Here is a 27748-nt window from a genome sequence, read left to right as displayed (position 1 = left end):
CACACCAAAACTGTCTACAGGAGAAACAGTTGTAAAAGGCCAGAATGGCAGGTGGGAGGGGACCTTGTGCCATGGGCATAATAGACATGGCACAGCAAACAAGGAGGCGAGCTTCCTCCCTGTGGGCCTGACCTTCCCTAGAAGTGTTGGATGACATTTTATGGTTGACCTCAGCTGTCTCTGGTGTCTTACCCTTGAGCTCTGACTTAGTTCTCGATCATGTTTATTACTTCCCTCCAAAGTTGCTGTTTCAATGTCCCTTGCTCCTCTTGGTGCCAGCCCCAGGACCCTGGCAGCCCACATGCTGAATGGAGTGTGTCACTCTGCGATAATTTTTTGAGGAGCAACTGCATGATCAGAGTAAAGATGCAGAAGCATGTGCTTGGGAGGAGAGGGGAATGGGCTGGGAGCTGAGAGACTTCGTTCTTAGTCTCAGGACTGAATTGAATTTTTGTTAGGTTTAGAATGTCTGATTTTTTTTGTTGTTGTTGTTGCATTGAATGTCATAAATATACTTGGAGTATGAGGGCTGATATATATATTTTATGTTCAGACATTTTGAAATATGTAATTGTATGTTGTCAAAGTTCCCTACTTCCAGCGGTATGAGACTTAAAATATATGTTTGGTTCAAATAGAACATTAATATCTTTAATCCAACATATATAATGAGATAAATGCAAGTGTTAAATTAGAAGAAAAAAATGAACTGTGCACTAAAATTAATTACAGAGTCTTTGGAAATCTGTCAGTAAACTGTCAAATTATCATTTAAGATTAATCACATGTGAGCTAAAAAATGCTAAAAATAATTTAAGCAGTATAAGTAAAGTTATGAAGATAATCAAATAATAGTCTTTAAGGAGAAAAGTCACTCCAGCTCCAGAATTTGAATTTACAAGTCAAGCAGATTCAGGTCAAGCCTGGAGAGAATGTGGTGGAGGGGAACAGAGAGCCATAGACCTTCACAGAACAATCTGTCCCTGGTGGGGCTGACTTCTGCCACACTATTCAGTGCCACACCCATAGGGGAAGGAAACTCTCCTGGAATACTACGCTAGGAAATGGTTGTGTCCTGAAGAGCACCGGGCAGGTTCAGGAACCTGGATTCCGGTTCTCACTTCCCACATGGTTGCAGAGGAAGCCTGTGAGCAGCCTCACGTCTTGGGACTTCTCTTTCCTTGGCCTTAAGGAGAGGGCCGGGTGACTTTAATTCCAGGCTTGACATTCCCCCAAAGTACGGGATGGCCCAGTGGAAGCAAACGTAAACATTTTAGAGAATATATGTGTTTCAATTTTTCCTTTTACTTTTAACTGAAATTACGAATGAAAGGAAAAGTCAGGATCCCAGATTTCAGAAAAACAAAAATTATTTCAACTCTCCTTCCACAGTTCTGTCAACGTGCTGTGTCACATTTCAAATCCCAGATCCTTTTTGGCAACCCCTCGGAGAGAGGATTAAAAACATCCCCCTAATCTAGCTGAGAGGGAGAAGGTAGAATTTAAGCCTTCAATTATAATAAGAAACCCCATCCAAAGTTGAATCTCTCTAGGGTGATGTGCTGTGAGAGCTTTGGGTGGAGGGGTGACTATTCTTTTTCCAGTGTTTCTAGGCCCTCTTTTGTCTCCATCCGGGTAATTCTTCTCTGTCTCCCTGAGCCCTCTGTTTCTACCTCACCTCACCTTCATTTAAAACTACCTCCCTTTCTGACAGATCCCAAATTTCCAACAAACACGTTTTGCCAGGATCAAAGGCAAATACATTTCCATAGCAGTCAAACTCCGCTCAGTGAACTTCACAGTGTATCCAACTTGTTTAGTTGGAGTGGAGTTCTATAATGAGCATATGGCTGGAGATCTCACTCTGGTTGTGCAGAAGCTAGAGGAGACGATGAGCTGACAGCTGTATAACTCAGTGAAATAGCACGTTTTAAAGGGTGCTTTGAAGCTCCTAGAGGGGATGAAGACAGGGCCCTGTGCTGCCTCTCCACTCCCTCAGAACATTAGTTGCTCTTATTTACTCATGTCATCAGGCAGCAGGGAGGGGAAGATCCCTAATGAAGAGGTTTAAATATTCTATAAGTTTGAAGATGGGGGGATTAGAGGGTGCTGGGACCCTCTGCTACATGAGGACTTCAGCTCTGTCTTCATTTCCTACCTTCCTCTCTTTGCTCCTTTCCTTCTTCCCATGTAAAAATTCAGTAATCACACAACTGGGTTCTTTTTTTTTTTTTTTTTTTTTTTAATGTCTGCTAGTAGACTTGACTGCAAATGGCTAACAAATATGAAAAAAAGATTCAACTTCAATTTACCACTTCACTTACCAGGTTGTCATAGAATTTTTAAAATGGTACCCAGTGTGCATGAGGTCCAAGAAAGCAGGCATTTTTCATACAGCACTAGTGGAATTTCAAATGGTTGTAATCTTTTTGAAGGGCAATTTTGCAATTTATGTTAAAAGCCTTAAAAACACCTTCTTTTACTCTGTAATTGTACTTAAAATTGTAAAAGTATGCAAAGAGTTAGATTCAAGAATAATTCTCACAGTATTATCAAATCTAAGCACTGAAAACAAATGGAATGTTTAGCAATAATTAAGTTGTATTAATTTCTACATGAGGACATGTTTTGCTGTTAAAACAAAGTGATAAGAAGGGTTCCTGCTGATATTGAATATACTCAATGTTTTAAAACACAAAGTTTTAAACACAACATATGGTAACATTTTGTAAAAAAATTAAAAAGCATGCATGGAAAATATTAGAAGGCTAATACACTGAAAAGTTAACTGGTATTTAACGATAGACTTGTAAGTGGTATTTGTTGTTTTCTTTTTTATGGTTTGATTTTTTAAACTTCTAAAATAAAATGAATGATTTGTTTAATAAATTAGCTGCTTTATAAAGGAAAGATTGAGCTGTCCAGAAACACAGGATAAATCAGAGAAGAAGGAGGTGAAGGAACATAGTTAAGATGATACAAAATTACATGTTCATCGCCTGAGCTAATACAGAAATAGGGTGGAGAGGATGATGTGAGACATTTTTGTTTTTCTTTCTTTTTTCCTTTCCTTCCTTCCTTCCTTCCTTCCTTCCTTCCTTCCTTCCTTCCTTCCTTCCTTCCTTCCTTCCTTCCTTCCTTCCTTCCTTTCTTTCTTTCTTTCTTTCTTGGTACTGGGATTGAACCCAGGAGCACTTTATCACTGAACCACATCCCCAGCCCCCCTTTTATTATTTTTATTTTGAGACAGGGTCTTGCTAAGTTGCTGAGGCTGACTTTGAACTTGCGATCCTCCTGCCTCAGCCTCCAGCTGGAATTACAGGCATGTGCCACAGCACCTGGTGCATGAGAGATATATTTCAAAGATAGAATCAACAATACTTGATGACAACAGGAAATGGTGATATGGAACAGTCACTCTATGATACATGTATTTGTGAGTATTTGTACTGTTGGAAGAAACCATGCTCATTGACCCATTTGAGCTCCTGGAGAGAATCTAAGGTGATGTCTTACAGAGAGTGGAAGAAATGGGATCACTGTCAGGTGCACTGGGGGATAATTTATTTTCACAGCACAGTCGGAACAATAAGAGTTAATTAACTGCTGAAAAGACTGTGGTCTTTAAAGATCTGTGTACAGGGCAAGTTAGAGTTTGAAGAGATGAAGAAGAACCCATGAAGGTTAACAGAGGACAGTCTAGAGAAATAGAAGGAATGCAGCAGACATTATTTGAGAACATTGGAGGAAATTCATGGCACAGAAAAGACCACCAAACTTGAGAAGGTATACTTGGAGTCATTAGAAAGGAAATAATCCATTTCTGGAGATTGGTGAGGAGAGAAGTTAAACTGTAGGAAATCATTCATTCAAAAGCTGACAGTGAAAAGGAAAAGAGAGGGAGTTGTTAAAGGGTGGGCAGAGAATAAATAAAGCCATGAGCTCCAAATCTGAGGATATCTGCATGTATTTGAAAGAAGAACATCTGCAAAAGGAAGTTGGGAATAATGATGGAGGAACAAGGTTCTTGAAGGGAAGGGAAGATTTGGACTGTAGAGCACAGATTTGAGAGCTCACATGATAAACAAGAGACTCTGTCTTTTCTTAGAAATAAAAGAAATATAAAAAAATGAAAGGGGACAACCACAGATGTTGAGTGACTGGAACAGTGAGTGACTTAGTGAAATTTGGGTACCTTCAAAGTAGCATCTGAGGTCTCCTGTGCTTCTATAGTAGAATCCTAAATTGTAGGCCCGGGAAAACAAAAGGGACTTAGAATATTAATTTTAGGAAGTGGGGAAGAATGAAGAAATGAATAAAAGTTTCACTGAGCATCGCATGTTAGGCAAGAGTAGCTGACATTGCTTGGCTCCACCTTACTCTTGTGCAAGTCAAAGTCTGTATTCAACAGCATCAGGTGGAGCAGGAGGAGGGAAGATAGCTGTGAACAGCGATTTGTGAGGTATGAAGTCTAGTGACCTGGGATAGCTGAAGGCTGTGTTAAAATAGTGTGTTATCCCAGGATAAATGTTGCCAGAAAAGGGGCCCGTGAAGCTGGTGAACTCAGATGAACTGATGGCAAGTCCAGTGAGTGGAGGTCAGGATGGAGGTTAGGGGAGAGGGTGTGGAAGGAGGGGTTTGTGGGATCAGTGAAGTAAGAAAGTTGAGGAGGCTGAGGCCAAAGACAGCACAAATTTAATAACTGGAGGTGGAAGAATGGAAAGAGGTGTTACAACCCAGGACATCCATTTGTGTGTGTGTGTGCAGGATGCAAGCTGGCCAGATGTGCAGAAGGACTGATTTGAGCAGAGAGTAGATGGAGAGTGGGGAGTTGAGGAATTTGAAGGGTCATGAATATGGTGGACATCAAAGTTGTGTCAGAGATCTACCTCAGGGAATATCAGAGCCCTGGGGACAAAACTCTCATAGCTCAATGCTAATGAGGGTGGGTTTTCCCACTCCTATAATGGCCCAGCTGTATGATCTTATGGGCATCACAAAATCCCTCTAAGACTCCATTTGCTCACCTATGAAAATACTATCATCTACGGATGTTACCAAGATTAAGTAAGATAACGTATCTGGTACAAATGTCAGCCATAATCATGGCAATGATCTTAATGATAGTGGTGGTAAAATTGTCCTGGATATGGACACTATTGAAGATCTTAGAAGAAGGTCTAAGTCATTCAGGAGTTCCAACGCCTGATTATTTTATTCCTCATGTACTTAGGAAAAAAGTAGCTTTCACACAGGTACAAGGGGGGTAGGGATGGGGCAGGGTGTGGAGAAGGAGCTGTCCACTGTCCTGAAACAGCTTTGCTTGGTCTCTAGACACTCTCTGTTCTATTTCCCACCACTCTCCTTAACACAACCAGACCTGGCTGAAGATTTCTAGTTCCTGCCCCCATTATGTCCACAAGATGTGGCTCATCTAACTTGGTCTATGAGTTTATCTCTAAACTATAGTCTTTGTTCTAGACTTAATTCAGGAGAAAAATTTTATGTACCCATGTCTTCTTTTCTTTTTAGTTCTTTAAAGTATAAAAATGTAATAATTAATGATATTAATAGCAATTTTGAGTGCTTTAGAACTTTTAATGTTCGTTGATCTCTTAGATAAACAAAGAGATATATAATGTATTATAGGCCTTTTTATTTCATTAAAATAATTAAAATAAAACAATTATTTGGTTCATGAAATTTTTAGGACCCAAACATTTTTAAAATTGCTTAAAAATTATGGATAGGCAAGACATTACACCTCTGTACTCATAAATTTGGCTCTTATTTTCACATTGTCTTTCAATCTATTAGCTTAAGTTAATATACCCATATTTTTTCGGATTGTGTGAAAACTATCTGGAGTAGCAACCCAGATAAAAAATACGAATTCTGTGCCATTTACACATAAATTCAAGCACCTCACTTCCAAAAAGCATTACTGTCTGGCAGTAATAGATGATGAAGATCACACATCAAAATACATGAGTATGTGTATGAGTTAGAGTGTAAAGATGATGATTAAAGTGGCTTTTAGTTTTTTTTTTTTTTTTTCTCATTGATAGACATGATTCTGGTCCCTGAATACATATCATTCATTATTAGCCGTAGCATGGATATGCATGTGTCAGTGGAGCTTAATTATAGGTGTGACTTGGTATTAGTTTTGAGAATGAGGAAACAGAAAGAGTCAGAAGGCCCCAGCGTCGGAATGGCTGAACAGGAAGGAGAGATAAGAACCAGATGGGAAAGCTGCTCAGCGGTAAGATCAGGCTGACTTATCAGATGGGGCAAACTACAAAGACTGGATTCTCTCTTCTTCCCTTTTTCACTCCCAACATAATAGATAAATTATTTGCATAACTACATAGTTAAGATCAGCTAACGTCCACAGAAATGAATAAAAATTTAAACATTAATGGCTCATGCCTTTATGTTCACTTTGATCCACAAAGCTTCTTATCGGTTTCCTTAATTAATGCCTTCTTTTGATTGGATACATCATCTCGGAAAAGTATCTGAGGAGTCAGGTTTCCTGATGTGACATGAGACACTTTAAAATATGTGGGACATAAATATAATTTGTGAATTTATTTCCTTCCTCTGATGGAGCTGGCTCCATACTCTCAAAAGCATTATTGATAAATGAGGACTTGAATGTGTCTGTGACTCTAAAAGTTCATGATTTAAGCACAAGAGGAAGTTAGAAAGCCAATACTAGAACAAAAAATGTTTGAAAAATTACAACTTTTTTATTCTATGAATTTAAAGCACTTTTGGATTCAAATAAAAGGAAAGTTTAGGAGCCACCATTAAAATAAGAGGATCATTGTTAAATGAAAATATAACCATTTAAAATTCTTTTGATTCAAGGATGGTGAATGTTTGGAATCTCACTCTGAATTCATGTGAAATTACTAGAACCGAAGGAAGAGTTATTAGAGAAATGGAATAATATCTAACCCATTCCTAGATGTTTCAATTCTGTCAACCCATTTGGGTGTGAGTTGATTCTCTCCAGAACCTGTACAAATGGAAATGCATGTGTGCTTTGGGGCGATTTGAAGTCTTTCAGTGTTTGAATTCCCATTACCGCACCACCCAAACACCCTACTTACCTTTATCGCATCTGCTGCCTGTATTTGGCTAACCCCTCGCCGCTAACCATTTTCAACTGAAGTGCATCTGCTTGGTACTTAGCAGCTAGCTGAGAAGATTCTTCCCTCCCAATCAACACAACCACAGCATGAAATGAAGACACAGAATGAGAGGTAGGGAAAGGAAAAGCAGAGGAGGGGGCACTATTTTTATATATATATCTCCTGTGACTTCTTATGTGTTCTGGAAGGACTATTAATATTTCCTTCTAACTCTTTCTGCACTGCCAAGCTCTCCTTTCTCTCCCACCCTCACGCCTCCCCATGCAGCCAAAGTCTTGAATCAGCAGATTCTGAGCTCTGAGCAGTAAAGAGCTATTGAGGGACAGACTCTGATAGCATTACGGCCAAACATGGAACCATTTTCTGTGGCGAATCGCTGAGTTCTACCTGGTTATCTCTTGCCTTGCACATCACTTCCAAATGACATGCTCTCAGTCTGGGCAAAAATGAGAGTTTTTTAAAGAACTGGGATTTCAATAATATGTGACAAAAGGATGAGATTACTTTCTGAGGTAGGGGAAAGCAGGGAGGAATGAGGGAGGGAGTGGAAGAGGGACAGAGAAGGAGGTAGGGAGTGTGGGAGAGAGGAGGGAGAACTGCATCCCCCATTCCACTACCTGGATTTCTCTGGTTCTTGGGATCAGTCTTTCTCTAACTTTGAGAAATAAAAAAGAAAGTCATTTTAATTTTCTTTGTCTTCTTTCTTTCTCCTGCTTCTTTCACTGGTGGTAACTGAATGGTGTAGATACTCCAAGGCTGCTTGAGTTATTTATGAGGATTACTGTATTTGACTTATGAACACTGTTAGGCAACATGGAGACTCCAACACACAGACAGCTACATAGGCAATGGCCTTGGCCATCAGCAAATTCAGAAACAAGCTGATTTTGAAGCACAGTGCTTCTGTCTGCCCCCAAGAAGAGAAAGGCTGTCATGCAGTACCCAAACTCTCCACTGCCCAGGGCCCAGCACCTCCTTCCGGGGGCTCCTAGAGGAAGAAATGGAGACACATTTGAATGCTTCATCTCTGTAATTAATTGGCCCTGCATTATGATGTCAATTTGTCTTCATTTTAATGAGGAAAATGAAGACATGATGAAAAAAAGCATTATTTTGTGCACCCTCATGAAATTAAAAAATAAAGTATGAAAAAAGCAGTCATTGTCCACAAATGTGCTCTTGCATTTACACATTATTTGCCAAAAAAAAAAAAAAAAAAAAAAAAAAAACACAAAAAAATATTTTAACTTGATAGTAACCTTTATTTCTCTCAGTTAGGGTTAGAGTCTCCTGGTCTGAGATGGGCCCTGCGTGTCCTGCCCTGAAGCTCTCCTGACATTCTACTCATCTACAAGTGAGGCAAATAGGGACAAGTAATGAAAACCATTCCAAAAGGCTCCTTCTGGAGGAGCAGCCTTAATGGACTCATATCCTGGGAGATGTGTACAATAATAATAAAATGACCCCAGATCAGGATGAATTAGAAACAAGAGCAGAACCCTATCAAAAAGCATCACAGAAAATACAGCTCTGAAGGGGCCCGAGTCCTTAATCCCTCACCAATGGTGAGCAAGGCCCACACTCAGGAATGCTGGTACACAGTTCACGCATGACAAAGAGAAGAGCATTTATTTTTCTAAATATACAAATATGTGCATGTGTATGAAAGCTAATTGGAAAATAATTCAAAGTAAGCACAATACAATGAAACCAGAGTTTTATTTCACCAAATCCCTCCCCTCCGTTCCCCAATCTAGCATCCTTTCTTGGACGTAACCAAGCCATTTTCTAGCACTTTATTCCACATGCTTACATGCAATATTCTTTATCATGCACACATGAATCATATCTGGCATGTGGTGACACAGCTTGGATTTTTACTTACTGTATCTTGAGGAAGTTTTCAGGTCGGAAAAGAATGAGGCTTGCCTCACAATGTTTTCGTAGGAGTGTACGTAATTTATTTGAGTTCTCCTAAAGATGTTATCTTGTCGCCACGATGAACTTTTGCTCATAGAAACAAATGTGCAATATCCTTTTTTATAGAAATGTCAATATGTCATTTCTCATTTTTAAAAAAAAAAATTTGAAATGATTTCAAACATACAGAAAAACCCAAGAATGGCAGGAAGATCTTCCCCAGATGCATCAAAACTGAACCCTGCACCACAGCCTCTCCTTCCATGTATACGACACACACATATTATTATGATGTTGCTATTTTCCTGACCAGTTTGAGAATATTTGCAATCCCTATACCTGTTCTTTCCAAAATTCTTCAGTGTGTATTTTCTAAGGACATGTATAGTCTCTTACAGAGAGCTACAGCACAATTATCAAGTTCGGGAAAGTTAAAGTTGCAGCAGAATCATTATCTAAATCATGGTATTATGATTTAATTTATAATTTCACTAATAATCCCCTTTATGCCAATTTCATTGTCTTGTCCAGGTCCAATTCAAGATCATGTGTGACAGTTAGGTTCTGTGTCTTTTGTTTTACTTTATTTAAGAGATATTTATAAAGGTATACAATAAGCTGCACGTATTTAAAGTATACAGTTTGGTGACTCTTGACATGCAGAAACTACCACCAGAAAGAAGATGGAACGAGCACATCCATCACTTCCCAAAGTCTCTTTGTACCCTCTGGTAATCCCTGTCTTAATTCCTTTTTTTTTCCTCCAGTTCATCCCCACAGGGCAACTGCTTTACTTTCTGTTATAATAAATGAGTTTGCATTTTCCAGAATCTTATACAAGTAGAATTATGTATCATGAACTCTTTTTTTGGGGGGAGATGTGGTGTTTTCACTTGGACTACTTTGAGATTATCCATGTTGTTGCATCTATCAAGAGTTTATTCTTTTTTTATGCTCAGTAGTATTCCATTACATGGGCAGAACCACAATTTGCCCATTCACTCAGACATTTGGATATTTCCAGTATGAAGCATTACAAATGAGCTTGTAATGAATACTCAAGTACCAGTCTTTATGTGGACTTGTGCTTTTCTTGTTCTTGGGTAAACACCTAGGAGTAAAACTATAGGTTGTATTGTAGGTACGTGTTTAGCCTGTTGAGAAACCACCAAAAACTTTTCCAAAATGATGGTACCATTTTACATTCTCACCAGCAGTGCAAGAGAAGTTCAAAAGTTCACATTCAGTAAATCTGGAGAAACAAACCTGAAGTGTAAAGAAGTATTCTAAGAAGAAAATTCTATTATGTGTGTTCAAATATTTTAAAGGTTGTCACATGGAAAAGTGAGTATTTTATATTGCTAAAAAACCTGGAATTTTGTAAGGAGGGTAATTTCAGTTAAAGTAAGTTAAAGGTGGGCCTCTGGTTGTCTTGGCTGGCAGTAAGTGGGTGCATTTTGTTTATTTATTATACATAATTTTCAATATTATTCATTCAATACTGTGAGATTGGGACCAGGGACCATTTTACAAAGCTAAGATCAGAGATGTTGGTATCTTGCCTAAGGTCACACAGCTAGTAAGTATAGACAGGGCTTGAACACAGGCTATCTGGCTCCAGATTCATGTTTTACACACTTTTTACCATCTGGCCTTGTGGAGAGATTGGGTCGAATAACTTTTCAGTTCCCTTCACAACACCCCTTAAAATTAGGCCTGTCTTACTTAGGTTTTAGGCACATATCTGACTAAGCCATATTTATTATTTATCATCATTTAACAAATTAATTCCCCTTTTCAGCTCTAGAGAGAAACCTTCACATTCAGCTTTCTTTGCAGATGATACAGTATATAAGTCTGTTATTGTTTCAGGGTCTCTATACACTTGGTGTCAAGACTCCGCCAACTCTTCACATTTGGCAGTACAAGGTGCTCATTTACTTCCTTTACTAACCCCTAGAAACTTCCTTTTAAACCATGTTGTTCTTTGCATAGTGAACAGAACAAAAGCACTTTAGAACCAAGATATCCAGTGGCTTTTTCACAGGTTGTAGAAAAAAGCAGACCCCAGAGAAAAAGGTTTTAGCACACGCTGTACATACTCAGCACGATGCTGAGAGCACGGAGTCTTGCTTCTTCAAACCAGGGCTCTACAATTTGTCTCAGGTTTGCGCATCAGAGACCACCTGCAAGTCACTTCACTTATACAACTTCTCCTAAAGAGATGCAATCAGGGGGATTACAGACTCCGGATTGATTTGCAGCTTCTACTTCATGTCGGCAGAAGCCTTCATTTCCTGCCGTCTGTTGAAAGGGGTCTTTCCGTGGAATCCCTCGCCCTACTCACCAGAGACCAGGACAGCTCATAGGGCAGAGTCAGTGACCCGGGAGAGGATCTGGCCGGCAGCCAAGAGGCACAGGAAGTCAATCAAGGCTAGCAGCAGGCCAGGGCTTTGCAGGGCATTGCTGTGTGGCACCTGGAGGAAGGTCAGGGATTCTCTGGTGCGCAGTAGGGGCAAAGCCCGTCCCAAGAGACTGTGGGGCTGTTGGTGGGAGTCAGCCCCAGCAGTGCAGTCTGGAATGGGCTGCTGAAACAAGAGAGGCCGTCAAGGCCAGAGGACCACCTTCAGTATTGGACTCAGCAACAACAGCTCCCAGTGAGATCTAGACTATGGAAAGAAGGACCTCCAGATGTCAGCCTGCAACATCCTTCCTCACACAGTTGACCAACCTCTTCTGTCTCTATTTCCTTTCCTCTCAGTGCCACTTCTTGGGCGATGAATCTACACTTTTTTTTTTTTTTTTCTTCCTTGTTCCAGAGTCTCTTTTTCCAAGTTTCAAAGAAATAGCACTTCATCCTAATGGTTTTGGGGAGCGAGTTTGGCAGGAGCCTGGGCGAGCACCGCAGACACATGCCCGGCGGAGGTGAGCCAGCCAATCCCAGGTTTGTGATCACAACCTCATTTTCCTCATCTGCAAATGAAATGAAATGAAATGACAGCCACAGGACTGTGTCAGGATGCGGTGCAGGAGGGACATGGACATGCGTGTGAACGGTAAAGAAGCGCACAGCTGTGAGCCCTGCTGCTTCTGTTGAAGCCAACTCCGCCCCAAACAGGGCTGGCCTGTTAGCGCCTGCGCCCTGATGCTCAGGGAATGGAATTTCTGGGGGATGCCCTGGGAGGCAGGTGCCGCTCCTGAGAACTGCTTCAATGGACAGGTGAGTTAAAAGGAGAAGACGTGCAGCAAAGTTAGGAAGAGCATTACTCTATGTAGGATATTTCTTAAATTGAAGCTTTCCTTTCATTAGGAATATCTGGCCTATTTTTTGCCTACCGGTGTTGCTTATCCACCATTTTTTTCTATTTTATACTCAGAAAACTTGTAGAATTTCTCTTCATTGGTATGTCTTTTTAATAATCAGGATTAGAAGAGGCTGTGCTGTTTGTTTTCTCTCCCTCAGACCATTTACAAAAATGTTAAATTTAACCAGGAGAGCTGGAACAAATCTGACACTGTTTTTGTACTGCTTCTGCCTAAAGTAGCCTCCCTATAGTCATTTATCTCAGATCTTAATTCAATTAAAAATACTATTCTTGGTTAATCATTTTAGTCTATTTATTTATGGCACCCAAGTACTAATTTGTTTCCCCATTCCTAAGTCATATTCTCTTTTCGTTTTTAGGTTTTTCTCAAGAAAAGTAAGCATCCAACGAGCCTCTACTTCATTGTAGTGCCCTTTCTGCCCAATAAATAGGTCTTTGTATTTCTAAGCAAAACCCATCTATATTGCCAGGCACACATAAACTAAACCTTGATCTAGTCATTCTTTGGGTATTTTGCCCTCAATTCCTTCATATTAGTTTTGGTGGTAATCTAGCTTTTTATTCTGATCAATGATTCTATTTATAGGAATCTTAAGTCTTACCTGCATTTTAAAGGGCATTGGGTAAAAGAGGGTCTCTCTGAAATCAAGACTTTATCCAACACTTTGCTATTTTCTTTTCCTTCTGTGATTCAACTAAGTGCCATTATTTTAAAGAGATCTCTTTGTTTCTTGGATTGACTTCCTTCAGTAGGTTTAAAGAATCTTGGACTGGGTTGTGGCTCAGCGGCAGAGCACTTGGCTACCATATGTGAAGCACTGGGTTCAATCCCCAGCACCACATATAAATAAATAAATTAATTAAATAAATTTCTATATAAAAGGATCTCTCCCACCTACTTTTGGAATTCTCTGCAAGTTGTCCCACATTTTTCTCTTACTTCTTGGTTTGTCTAGTTTTAAAGTTGCATGATTTGAATGCTTTATTCCCTGTAATGCTCACGTGGACACTTAATCTCTGTTGCAATGGTGTTGGGAGGTGGTGTCTAACGGGAGGTGGTTAAGTCATCAGGGCTCTATCTTCATGAATGGACTAATGCTGCTATATGAAGGGGTTGCTGGAGTGAGTTCTCTTTCTTCTACCCTTCTGCCATGTGAGGAAGAGAGATCCTCTTCCTCGCGGGATGCAGCAGTTAGAAGGCACCATCTTGGATCCAAACCCTGAAACTGCTGATACTGTGATCTTAGACATCCCAAGATAGGAAACAAAAGTCTGTTTATAATAAATCACCGAGTCTTTGGTATTTTATTACAGCAGCACAAAACAATCTAAGGCAAAAGTTATTCTCCACCTGCTATATTTTGTGCATCAACGTATTTTTTTACCTTGGCTCTTTTTCTGCTTTGTGAAACATATCCCTTCCTTGGCTCCATCAGTTACACTTCTGACTTTATCTGAGACTTACTAAAACCCCTTGGGATTTTCCCTGAATTGCTGATAAATCACTTTGAAAACATTCTCTTGGTTACTTTCTTGTTAATTATTGAGTTTTAATACTCTTTCATTTTGGTCATAGGACACTTCTAATATTAAATAGACATGCAGTGGATTTTAATTTTCTTACAAGCTCGTGGAATTAAATCGTTTGGTGGCTACTGCCAATGTCTTTGTATCACCTTGTGGACTAGTTTCCATTCACTGCAGAGCCCAGTGAAATAGTTCTCTACTACCCAGTCTCCTTCTTTCCCTTTTCTGGGAAGCAGTAATTTCTCTTATCTAAAAATCTCATTTCCAACCCTTTTCCCAGCGAGCCATTATGCCAATCTATGATTGAGTAATTAAAAGTCTCCCATTATTTGCTACCTGCCCTAATTTTGCAGCTTCCACAATCTCAATTAACATTTCTATCTGTTTCCTGGTCAGGTGGGCTGCAACATATCCCTATTATGACTTTTTAATTATGTGAGAATAGAATTTCTACCCACAGAGATTCCACAGAAGTCCCTTCCTCTGATAAGATTTTTATCCTACTGCTTTGTAGAATTATGCCTCACCCAGCACTGTTACTGACATGTATTTATTTATATCCATCCTCTTTGCAAGATGTATTTGAAGCACCTTACCAAAAAAAAAAAAAAAAATAAAATAAAATAAAATAAAGATTTAAAAAAAAAACTAGCTGTTGAAAAAAGGGGGCAAGGTAATGGATGTATAGAAAAATAAGATGTAGACAGAATGAGCTCATGCACTGTATTGGCTGCTTGGTAGCATTGTCTATAAACCTGCTTCAGAGATTCCTTGTGGCCAATATGAAGAAGGAAATAGGATCAATCATACATTTTAGTGTCTTTGAAGTAGAATTAAGCCAGTTGCCTAAAAGTGGCACATAAATTGATTCTTCGGAAATTCAAAATCTTTCCCCGGGTCTTGATAACATCCTCAATAATATTCATACAGTAAATGCAACATGTCCCCCAGTTAGCTTCCTAATGTGTATCCCAAAGTGGGTTTACTACAAAAATAACAATGAGTAGTTTGGTAAGAAGAGTTCTAGTCAAGATTCAAGGAGACTTCTTGAGCAGTAATGGGTTCAGAGCATGGTCCCCGACAGGCGGTTGGCCTGCAGACCTTATATGTGCAGAGGCCAATGTTTTTAACAGCCAACTGGGTAAATGGTGCAAAGAATAAAGTAAAATAAATAATAAAAAGTAAATACTTGTGCTTCAAAGAACATCATTAAGAAAGTGAAAAGGCATCCCACAGAATGGAAGAAAATCTTTACAAATCATTTATTAGTTAAGGTGCTTGCATATAAAATATATGAAAAAATTTTCACAACCCAACAATAGAAAGGCAACCCAATTTCAAAAGATGGTCAAAGGGTTTGAACAGTATTTCTGCACAGAAAATGTGCACATAGTTATAAGACATGAAAAAATACTCAACATCATTAATCGTTAATGAAATGGTAATAAACATCACAAAACATCACTTCACATCCAGTAAGACAGCTATAACAACAACAACAACAAATATGGGTACCAAGAAGTGTTGCTGATGATTTGGAGAAGTTTGAGTTTTGTGCATTACTGGTGGGAATGTCCAATGGTATGTATCTTCTTTGAAAACCATTTGACATTTCCTCAAAAAGTTAAACATAAGAGTTACCATATAATCCAGCAATGCCACTTGGTTTGTCTTCAAGAGGATGTTTACTTTTTATTTATTTATTTTACTCTATTGTTTTCAGTACTGGGATGAACCTCTACCATCTGAGCTACATTCCCAGACCTTTTTTATTTTTTACTTTGAGACAGTGACTCCCTAAATTTCCCAGGCTGGCCTTGAACATACAGTCCTCCTGCCTCAGTCTCCCAAGTAGCTGGAATTACAGGGGTACACCACCACACCTGGCTACAATTTTTTTTTATCAGTCTTATTCTTTTATATATTGATATCCAGTTTCCCAAGGACCATATGTTGAAAAGCAATTCTTTATCTCAGTGACTTGTCTTAGTAACTTTGTTCAAAATCCATTACAAATAAATGAACTTTCAATTACATCCCAGTGATCTTTATTTCTATCATTATGTCATTAATTTTACATTGTCTTAATTACTATAGATCTGTAGTAAATTTTGATACTGGAAATTATGAGCTCTCTAACTTCATCCTACTTTTTAAAGATTGTCTCAGCTATTTAAGGTCTCTTACTTTCTTTATGCATTTTGTAATTTAGCTTGTCATTTTCTGCTAATAATGAATGTTCTTCATTTTGTTTACATGGAGATGTCTTAATTTCTTCTTCATTTTTGAGGAATAGTTTTGCTGGATATAGAATTATTTATTGACAACCTTTTTCTTTCTGTACTCTAAATAAGTCAACTGCCTCTAGCCTCTGTGTTTCAAAGGAGAAGTCAGTTGTCAATATTTTTTAAAAATGTCTGTGTGATGGGTCACTTTTATCTTGCTGCTGTCAAGACTTTTTCTGTCTTTGGTTTTTGACCATGATGTGTCTGGGTTGTGGACCTCTTTGAGATGATCCCACTTGGAGTTTGCTAAGCTTTTCAGATGTGCAGATTAATGTTTTTCATCAAATTTAAGACATTTTAGGACATTATTTCCTCAAATATTTTTCTGCTGTCTTCTCCCATCTCTTCCTCTGTGACTCCTGCTTCAGGAGTATTTTGACGTGTTTAATGGTGCTCGAGAGGTCCCTGACACTTTGCTGAATTTTCGTCATTCTTTTTTCTTTTTGTTCCCCAGACTGAATTTTCTTCAATTATCTGGTCTTCCTGTTGGCTAATTCTTTCCTCTCTTTGCTCCAATGTTCTGTTGAGCCTCTCTGATCATTTTTTAAAAAATCTTGGTTATTATACTTTTCAACTCCAGAATTTCTATTTGGTTCCTTTAGTGAGATCTGCAATTTCTATTTCCTCACTGATTATTTTCTACTTAGTAATAGATCATTCTTATACTTTACTTAATTCTTCAGACATGGTTTCTTTTAGGTCTTTAAGTGCATTTATGATAGTTGATTTAAAGTCATTGATTAGTAAAGTCACCTTCAGGTCTTCCTTGGAGAGAGTGTATGTTGTTTAACAATTCCTCTCTTCCCAGTGTATGGCTATAGTACCCTGTTTCTTTGCATGTCTTGTACATTTTTTGTGTGTGGAAAACTGTAAGTTTTAAGCAATAAAATGTGTGACTTTTGAAAATCAAACTCCTTCCAACCCATGATGTGTTGTTGTTACTATTTGTTATTGTTGCTGTTGTTCATTTGGTTTCCTGTATATTAATTCTGAAGGTTTGCGCTCTTTGTTGAGTACAGCTAGCAGTTTACTTAGTTGTCAGGTAATGAGTAGACAAAAGATTTCGTCAAATACCTTGAATAAATAAGCCTCCTAGCTTTCGGTGAGGCTCTGCATGAGTGTTTTTTTGAATGCCCTGTGAATGGGATTATCCACAAATACCATGTTAGCTTTTCATTGCTGTGACATAACAGCTGAGAAAAACAACTAAAAAGCTTATGGTTTCAGATGTTTCTGTCCATGGTTGACTGCTTCTACTGCTGTGGGCTGGTGATAATGCAGAACATCATGGCGTAGAATATCTCCCCATGTTGGGAGAGGAAAAGGGTTCCTATCAGAGGGATGGCTGGCTTGAACTAGTTGCTAAGAAACTTATTTATCATCAAGAAAAACAGGAGACAGCATCATCTTTAGAATGGGGCACGACAGCTTGAGACATTCATAACAGTCTGGCTCTAACACATAAAGGAGCTCACCTTTATTTATAGCTGTACAGATAAAAGGGGGACTGGTAGGAGCTTCTTCTGTGAGAAAAAGAGTAGGGTGGAGTTAAACAAGCAATTTTTCTTTAGCGAGTCATTGGCACCTCGAGGGCCTGCAACTTCTGGCAGTGAACCAATCTGCAGGGAAACCACATACTCCAGGCAATCTGGAACAATGTTTCATAATGATCAGTTCCCGAAGCCAGATTTCCTTGTCTAATGTCTCAACCAAGTCAGGTTTTATTTGCTGGCCATGGACGACACCCCACAGGAGAAGGCATGGTGGAGCAGAGCTGCTTCACGGCAGCTGCCAAGGAGCGAGAGAGAGAGAGAGGGAGAGGAGAGCCAGGTACAAGATAAAGTCCCTAAGGACATACCCCCAGTGACTTCCTTCCTCCAACCATGCCCCACTAGCCTGCAGTGTCCACCACCTCAAGGTAGTCTATTCATTTATCAATGGATTAATCCACTGATGAGGTCAGAGACCTCACGATCCATTCACTTCCCCAAAACCCCATCTCTGAATATTTCTGCATTGGGAATCAGTCTTCAACACATGAGTCTTTGGGGGAAATGTCATATCTAAACCATAACACATAGTAAATTCTGACTCAATAAAAATATAGGCAAGTTCAAAGAATGGAAACTTTTTTCAAACTTCTAGACATATCAAATAGTAACGTTCTCTGAGCATGCATATTTTGGAGAGCTTGACAAATTTGTTCCCTACCCCTTACCCTCTATTCCCCAGTGGTTGCCAGGCTACTGGTTCTCACAAATACTCCGTATGTGAGGATATTGGCTTTCAAAGCTACCACAGGGCTGGTAGGGAGAGGGGCATGGGGGCAGGGGAAATTAAAACACCATGAGATTGCTGTTCTTAAGGAAATTCACTTGTCTTTCTTGAATTACTATTCCTCAGATTATTATAAGTCTTTCGTTAATTGTCAGACCTCTGGAAAACTTGATTTTGAGTTTTGCCAATGTTCTCATTGCTTTTATGGAAGAGAGAATTTTGGGAGGTCCTACTCCACCATTCCAAATGTTGAAGTCTCTATTATTTCCTTTTGATATGGTTCATCAGCATACTCATTAGCCAAGCCCCTCGTTGACTGGAACAGCTTTGTGAATAACTCTTTTCTTTCAGTAAACACAATTTTTTAAGCCACTCTCATTCTTTCGGGTTGTGAAGGAGGTCAGGGAAGTATCAAGGGAACTATTGACACCTTCAAGGCTGTTGATATATTTGGAGAGAGATGTGCTTTTGTGACAAAAATAAACAGAAAAATGTAAGCACACAGGTAAGATAGCCACTTTATCTAGCTACAGGGGGAAATAGGTTTGTAAATCCTTCATTATTTTGTATGTTTTTCTCAAGTGGTTGCACTGTTATTAAATTATGTGAACTTTTATACAAGTTATTGTCCAAATGGGCATGAATATCAGCTAGAGAATAGCTTCTGGATTCTACTTTCAAAAACCTTGCAGATTAAAAGAATTTTTTTAAAAAATGTATTATCACGCAATTGACAGAGTGAAAAGGCAGCCTATGAAAGAGAAGAAAATATTTGGCAATCATATATCTGATAAAGAATTAGCATATTTGATAAGGAGTTAATATATCACCTGATAAAGAGCTAATCCATCTGTTGATGGATAAACAAAATGTGGTATATACATAAAATAAAATGCTATTTACATTTTAAATGAAAGGAAATTCTGACACATGCTACAACATGGATGGAACTCAAGGACATTATGCTAAGTGATATAGACCAGCTGCAAAAACGATGAAAACTGTATAATTCTACTTATACAAGGAACCTAGAGAAGTGGAATTGATGGAGTTGGAAGTGGAATAGTGATTGCCAGGGACTGGGGGAAACAGGGAATAGGGAGTTATTCAACTGGAATCAATTTTAGTTTTGTAGGATGAAAAGAGTTCTAGGGATTATTTCCACAGTGACCTAAATGTAATACTATTGAGCTATATAGTTAAAATAGTTAAGATTGTAAGTTTTATGTTACATGCATATACCTATCTAATTGATCTCTCTCCATACACACACACACACACACACACACACACACACACACACACACACATCACAAAATGCATGAACAGTTACAGAAGTGTAGAACTATAACGCGTACCAAAGTACAGTGGAGAACATTCAACCTTTAGCCAGGGATCAATGCCTAACGTGAGTGGGGAGGTTTATAGAGGGATGGATTTGAAGCAAGGATGTGACCTTGACCTGTGTGGTTTAGTGAGGGAGCCTGTGTTCCTGATGTGAAGATGGCCTAGCATAGTGATTCAAGGAAGGAAGTTCTGCATTGTGGGTGCACCTGCCCTGAGTCGCAGGGAGATAAAATCAGATCAAAGCTGTGTGCTGAGGTGGGTGCTGGACATGCATTTCCCCAGTGTGCTTCCAGCTGATTGCACCATTCAGGGGATGAAAAGCCTGGTTCTGGATGAGGTGGGCAGCACTTTAAAAATTGATCATTTGTGTGGTCAGTTTATTCTTGTCACTTGGGAAAATAGACAAGAGAGGGAGACAATATGAGCCTCCAACGAGGCAGGGACCAAACCCTGAAGGAGGTTCTTTCATAGGGAGACTCTTCTTTCAGCAAGATTCTAATTATATGAGTTTATTGATCACACACATTCTGCTTCCCGCCTACTCATTTGCACGCTTCAAATGGAGACAGTGGCCAGGGAGCTCCATCCAGGGCAATGAGAAAACCACTGCCATGACACCCAGATAGCATCTCACACTTGTCATCAGGAGTCTTCTGCCATCTGTCCAAGGGAACAATCTGACAGAGCACGCAGGATGAAATTTTGCTAGCTTCTGTCTTTAGATAAGGACGCTATCGCTGGCTGAACATATTTTATGTATAACCTACCAGCTGCAAAGACCACTCAAGCATCATGTTTAAATATATTTGATAGTATCTGGAATTCCTGTTAACTCTTGCCAGGGTGTGAGGATTTTAAAAAGCATATAATCATATTCAATAGCTGCTCAGATTAAAAAGAAAACATGCATGAAAAATGACTGTGATCCATTCCTGAATGCAAGGTATAAGGGCAGAGGTGGGCAGAGGTGGGCAGCGGTGGGCAGAGTGGCACAGAGACTACTGAGGGAACAGAGGGTAATTCATCTCTCTTCTGTCTCCCACACAGGGTCACCCCAGGGATTCCTCTGTGCCACAAAGTTTTCTTTCCTCTGTGACCTAACCAGCCACTCACTGTTGGCTAATTTTGAGACTAAGTCTCAGGATTGAGAGAATTTTGAATTGGGCCAGACTCAACATTTAGGAAAATTAAAATGTAAATTCAGGCTGATCTGTCATTTATAGAAATGAATGTAAATTTTAAACCCTACATACCCCCACTTAAAGCCTCTGCAGTGTCAGGGTCCTCTAAAGGCAAAGCGTGGTTTAACCTCATCCCAGGATCATCTTGGTCATCTTATCAATAATAGCAGTAATAGGGTCTTCACTATGGATGTGATATTCCTCCCTTTCAGGTATAAAAGTTTCTTCCCTCTAAATCATTGAGTGTGCCTTTAGTTGGAACAGAAAATTCTTTTTCATAGTCGCAATACGGTTATTAAAATCAGTAAAGCTAACATGACGTGGCGCTAGTATATAATCCATAGTCCACATTAAGTTTTGTCCACATTTTTACTGGTGCATTAGAGTTGTACATAATGGTAGGAATTGTTGTTACATATTCATACGAGCACACAATATAACAATACAATTTGGCCAATATCACTCTCCAGTATTTTCCTTTTTCCTTCTGTACTCCAACCCCCTAGTCCCTTTCCTCTATTCTACTGATCTCCCTTCGATTTTCATGAGATTCCCCACCGTGACCTTTCTTTTCTTTTTTCTTCTCTAACTTCCACATATGAGAGAAAACATACAGTGCTTGATTTTCTGAGTTTGGCTTATTTTACTTAACATAATGTTCTCAAGTTCCATCCATTTTCCTGCAAAAGACATAATTTCATCCTTTATGTCTATTCAGCTGTACACCACTGTGTATATACACCACATTTTCTTTATCCATGTATCCATTGATGGCATAGTTCACATTGAAACTTAGAATTCTGAGGCAGGAGATGGTGGAAGTAAGCTAGGCAGTGAGTCCCAAGCTCCTCACAACACAGAAAGGAGGAAGCAGCAAAGGAAAAGCAGAAATGAGAGGTGGGTGACAAGGTAAATGCTCTGAGACTCAATATTACAAAGTCTGAGACCTGGAGAGACTGGAAGATAGGTTACCAGAGTAGAAACCAAACTCCGAGTCCCCTAACTCTGAACCTGGACCTGGGCATAAGAAGTGGGAGGAGAAACACAGAGAGAAAGATCAAGAAAGGCAGGGTGAAAATTCTCTTAAGCTCACCCCCACTTAAAAATGGTTGGAAAGACAGACAAAATCTAAAGCATGATGGTAATAGAGGGTCCTTAAAACAATACAAAGAGCTTAAAACCAAATTGTGAAAAGAAAACTGAGCAGGAGGCCCACAGCCATCTTATGAAGCCTTCAGTCAACCAGTCAACTCTTAAACCAGCGTGGTGTCTTCCCACGCCCAAACAGCTGTAAGTTAAACCAGAGAGAGGTCCCCTGCAGCAGTACCTCTTAAGAATCCAGCCAGAACTTCTAGGAGGACCACTACTAGCTGAAAATTGCTGAAACCCCCTCTTTTTTCCCTTCACCATGAGCAAGGGGAACAAAGGGGCTGGTGGGGACCTGTGTCAGGAAGTGATCCAGGCAATGGTGGAAATCTCTACACATTGTCAGTTCATTCTACTCAGAGACCGCAACCAAGTAGTTTTGGCCCTTAACAAAGGAAAGTAGAGTCACCAGGCCCCAACTACTGACATTGGAGGGAGGCACCATGAGAAACTGCAGGAAGGTCATAACCTGCAGTAAAATCAAGCTTGGTTGAGCTATTAGACAGAAAAATCTGGCTTTCAGGAACTGACACTTATGGAAAATTGTTCCAGATTGCCTGGAGTATGTGGTTTCCCTGCGGTTGGTTCACCACTGGGGTTTGAATGTAAGCCGTAGATGTGGGAATGATCTGATAAGTCAGATGGCCTGCTTAACTCCACCCCATCCTGTTTTTCATGGAAGAAGCTCCTACCGGTTCTCCTTTGATCTGTATCACCATAAATAAACCAAGTGGGAGCTCTTTCCTTTGTTAGAGTCAGTTCCTTATGGACAGTTCAATGGGTCATGCCCCTGCTTCAAAGATAACTCTGTCTTCTGTCATTTTGTGTGATAAATAAACTTCTTAGCTGTTATTTCTCAGCCAGTCCATCCCTACCATAGGAACTGTTTTCCTCACCCACGCAGGATGTGCAGTGAGAGGAAACCTAGGGACAGTCCCCAGGATCTCAGGGTCATACCAGAGGGAAACTCCCTGAATATCCAGTGACACAGAGACCCAGAGGGAAATTACCAGCATCTATGCAGCAGGAAGCAACTGATTCCAGTCTTAACTGGTGCACAGCCTATATTGTAATCATGACTGGCAAGTGACAGGGCATTTTTTTTTTTTTTTTTTTGATACTTGCAGAACCTTGCATCAGACTTAGTAAACAGGGAGAATCAGTGCCCACCACTCAAAAATGGTGGAAACTATAGTCCAGTTGAACCACCTGAAACCCTTCATACAGTACCTCAGAGAGTGACAACACCCAGGGAAATACTTCTGCACCAAAGAACACCTGCAAAAAAGCCACAACCAGAATTCCTGCACTCACAGCCAGTCACCAGGATCTTCACTACCATGAAATGGGTCTTACAGAGAGGAGCAGGTACATGGTGACACACAGCAATCCCAGGGACACTCCAGAGCTTACATTCTGAAATTTTGCACAACACTGGCTCAGTGTTGTGAGCCAACCCACAACACTGCACCTTCTGAGCAGTCAGCTGCAGGGCCCTGATCTGGGAGATGGTTCGTAGTGACTAGGGAATTGGCTCCTGTGCCCTTGCAACTCAGGAGAGATCCACAAAGACTGATGGAATCCACTAAATGTCCAAATTCCAATAAAATCTAAATCAATACTCAACAATTTCCTTCACCTTGACAAGGTTTAGTATAAACAACTCTAAAGTTAACTTTGGTCATATAATTAAGTCTTCAACTTGAATGATGATTGTTAACCCAATGGTCAACATTGTACCTATGACTCATTTGAATGAATTTTATCTAATAGTTTAAAACATTGATTGGAATCAGTCTTGCTATATTTGTTTTCCTAGTTTGTACCTGCTCCTCTTATCCCCTACTCATCTTCTTGCATTATCTGCTACTACCTCAAATACCAACTGTTCATCCTTTTCTGTAGTCTACCTTGGTATAAATTATTTTTATACTTTTATGTTGTAATTATTTTCCTTTCTTTCTTTCTTTCTTTCTTTCTTTCTTTCTTTCTTTCTTTCTTTCTTTCTTTCTTTCTTTCTTCTTTCTCTCTACATTTTCTTTCTGCCCAAACTTTCTTCCTCCCCACTTTTATCACCCATACCAGAACTTTATTACAGATTTTACCTGAATTTGTGAAACTATGGAGAACATTTGCAGTAAGTTTTGGGTTCTTATAAGGTTGAATAGAATGAGACCTGACTCTGAACTGATTATAGTAAATTGATTCAGTGACATCTCTTAAAGAAATGCTGATATTGGGATCACTGGAGGTCACACATTGAGCTGAAACATCAGTATCTGGATACTCACCCAACCCAGGGCTCTTAAGAAAAAAAAGTTCACAAAGTAGTCCTTTACTTTAAAGAAGAAGTCAGAACTATATTCATAGATGGGCAGACATACAAACAATATGAAGAAGCAAAGGAACAAATCATCACACACACCATAACGCTTTAACAACAGACTTCATTGACAACACAGTGGAGGAAATGTCAGAGAAGGAATTTTAAAAGTTCATAGTTAACTGTTCTATGAATTAAAAGAAGATGTAAGGAGTGAAATAAAACAGAAAATACAGTAAGTGAAAGAAAGCTTCAATAAAGAGATAAGGATTCTGAAAAAGAACAAAACAGAAATCCTCAAAATGAAGGGATCAATAAACCAAATTAAAAATTTAATGGAAAGCATCACCAATAGATTAGACCACTTTGAAGACAGATTCTCAGGCCTTGAAGACAAAGTACATAATCTTGAAAAGAAAGTTGACCATAGAGAAAAGATGTTAAGAGACCATGAACAGAATATTCAAAAACACTTTTGAGGGATAACCTAAAAAGGCCAAATTTAAGATTCATTGGGATAGATGAAGACATTTAGGTACGAGCTAAAGGAATGCACAATCTTTTCAATGAAATAATATCAGAGAATTGCACAAATCTTAAGAATGAAATGGAAATTCAAAAACAGGAAGAATATAGGACTCCAAAATATGCAAAATCACAATAGATCCATCCTAAGAACACATTATTATGAAAATGCCTAACATACAGAGTAAGGATAAATTTGAAAAGTCCTAGAGAAAAATGACTGGTCACATTTAGAGGTAAATCAATCTGGATTTCAATTGATTTCTCAACTTAGCTCCTAAGCCTAGGAGAACTTGGAATAATATTTACCAAGCTCTGAAAGAAATGGACACCAAATTAGAATATTATTCCCAGCAAAATTAAGCTTAGGAATTGAAAATGAAACAAAAACCTTCTATGATAAACAAAAGCTAAAAGAATTTATAACTAGAAAGCCTGTACTACAAAACACTCAATAAAAAGTTTTATGAGTAAGATATGAAAAATAGAAATTAAAACCGCATAGGGAGGAATTGCATGAGAAGAATAGTCAATTAAAGAAGAATCAGGTGCAATTCGAATATCAGAAATAAGTCAAAATGGCAGGAAATAAAAATCATCTCTTAATAATAACATTGAATGTAAATGGTCTAAACTCTTCAATGAAAAGACACAGGTTGACAGACTGGATTAACAAACAAGACCCAACAATATGCTGTCTGCAAAGGACTCACCTCACAAACAAGGACATCCACAGACTGAAATTGAAAGGATAGGAGAAAGCATACCCTTCACGTGGATCTTGTAAACAAGAAAGGGTTGCTATTCTTGTATCAGATAAAGTGGACTTCAAGTCAAGATTAATCAGAAGAGACAGAGAATGTCATTCCGTACTGCTTAAGGGAATCATACATCAACAAGATAAACAATTGTAAATACTTATGCCCCAAACAATAAAGCATCCTTCTCAATATTAGGAATCAAATAGACCATGATACAATAATGCTGGGCTGCTTTACCATGCCTCTCTCAGCTCTGGATAAATCATCCAAATAAAAATTAAGTAAAGATTCTATAGAACTAAAAAATTCAATTAATAATATGGACCTAACAGACATCTATAAAATATTTCATTCATCAATGACTGAATTCACTTCTCAGCAGCACATGGAGTATTTTCTACAATAAGCCATATTTTAGATCACAAAGCAAATCTTAGCAAACACACACAATAAAAGAGAGAATACCTTGCTTTCTACCAGAACACATTAGAATGAAATTAGAAATCAATAAGATAAAAAAAAAAAGAAACCACTTTAACATCTGGAGATTAAATAATACACTTTTGAATGATGAATGGATAGAAGAAATCAGGAAAGAAATTTTTAAAATCTTAGAAGTAAATGGGTGTAATGATACAACATATCAAAATGTCTGGGACAGCATGAAGACAGTTCTAAGAGGAAAGTTCATAGCATTGAGCTTACATATTAAAAGAATAGAAAAACACCAAGTAAATAATCTAACATTACATCTCAAGACCTGAGACAAAGAAGGACAAATCAACACACTTGCCTGGACACAGGCGCACACACGCTCACGTAACGCCGGCAGCAGCAGCAGCGGCGACAGCGGGTGGTGACAGTGGCAATGGAGGCTCCCACCACTGTGCACCCATGTCAGGCGGCCAGCAGCAAGGCCAGATGGGAGACTTCCCACACCCGCGACCACCCTGCAGCTTCCTGGAGGCAATGGCCCCGATTGCAAGGACTCAGGATTCAAGAAGAGGAGATATTGAGAGACTCGGGACCAACTCAGAGACATCGGGTGAGTCTTTCCCACTGGACAAGGCTCCCTGTATGGGGGTGGTAGACCCGGAACACAGGGAACATCATGGAGAAGAGTTGCCCAGCGAGACTCCCCTGATGGAACAGTGAACCCGGACAGCCAGGAGCATTGTAGAGGAGGGCCACCCAGCAAGAGACTCACTCACAGAGCAAGGCTCCACTGCATGAGCAGGAGGACTGGACCACAGGCAGCTTCTCGGAGGAGGGCCACACAGTGAGAGACCCAGGGAACATCACAGAGAAGGGCTGCCCAGTGAGAGACTTCCTCGCAGGGTGAAGCTCCCCGACCCACACAGTAGTTCTGGAACAAAGGGAATTTCTTGAGGGAGAGCTGCCCAGTGAGACTTCCCCAATGGGTGAGTCTGCCCCACTGGGTGAGGCTTTCCCACCAGGCAGTAGAAACAGAGACCCAGGCCCAGACCATCTGTGCCCAGCCTGCAGTCTAGTCCCCCTTTGGCTGACCATCAGTCAACAAGTGGAGGCAACTCTCCCCACTAGCAGGGAATATACCCCGCTGGAAGGCCACCACCCCTAGAGGGGCAGCTTCCTTGTGGATCACCGCATTATCAAGTACCTCCAAGACTTCAGGATACTGAAGGCTAGGAGGTGAGTTATTGGAAATCTACAGGGACACTATAAGTCAATAGAGGAAATCTGCAATATCTCAGAGTTTCACTTCTAGAGGGGAAGATCCCTGAGCAATATGAGAAAACAAGGGAAGAAAATGTCCCAAACACACCTAGATGCTACATCAATAAAATTCAACAAGACTATGGAAAAATAAATGTCAGAAAGGGAGTTCAGAATGCACATAATTAAAATGATCAGAGAAGCAAACGATGAGATGAAAGACCAACTGCAGGCTTTGAATGATCGTTCCAATCAATAGTTAAAAGATCAAA

The sequence above is a fragment of the Sciurus vulgaris genome (assembly GCF_902686455.1).
Source record: "Sciurus vulgaris genome assembly, chromosome: 10".
NCBI lineage: Eukaryota > Metazoa > Chordata > Mammalia > Rodentia > Sciuridae > Sciurus > Sciurus vulgaris.
The sequence above is the reverse complement of the archived record's forward strand: the minus strand, read 5'-3'. Positions refer to the sequence as shown.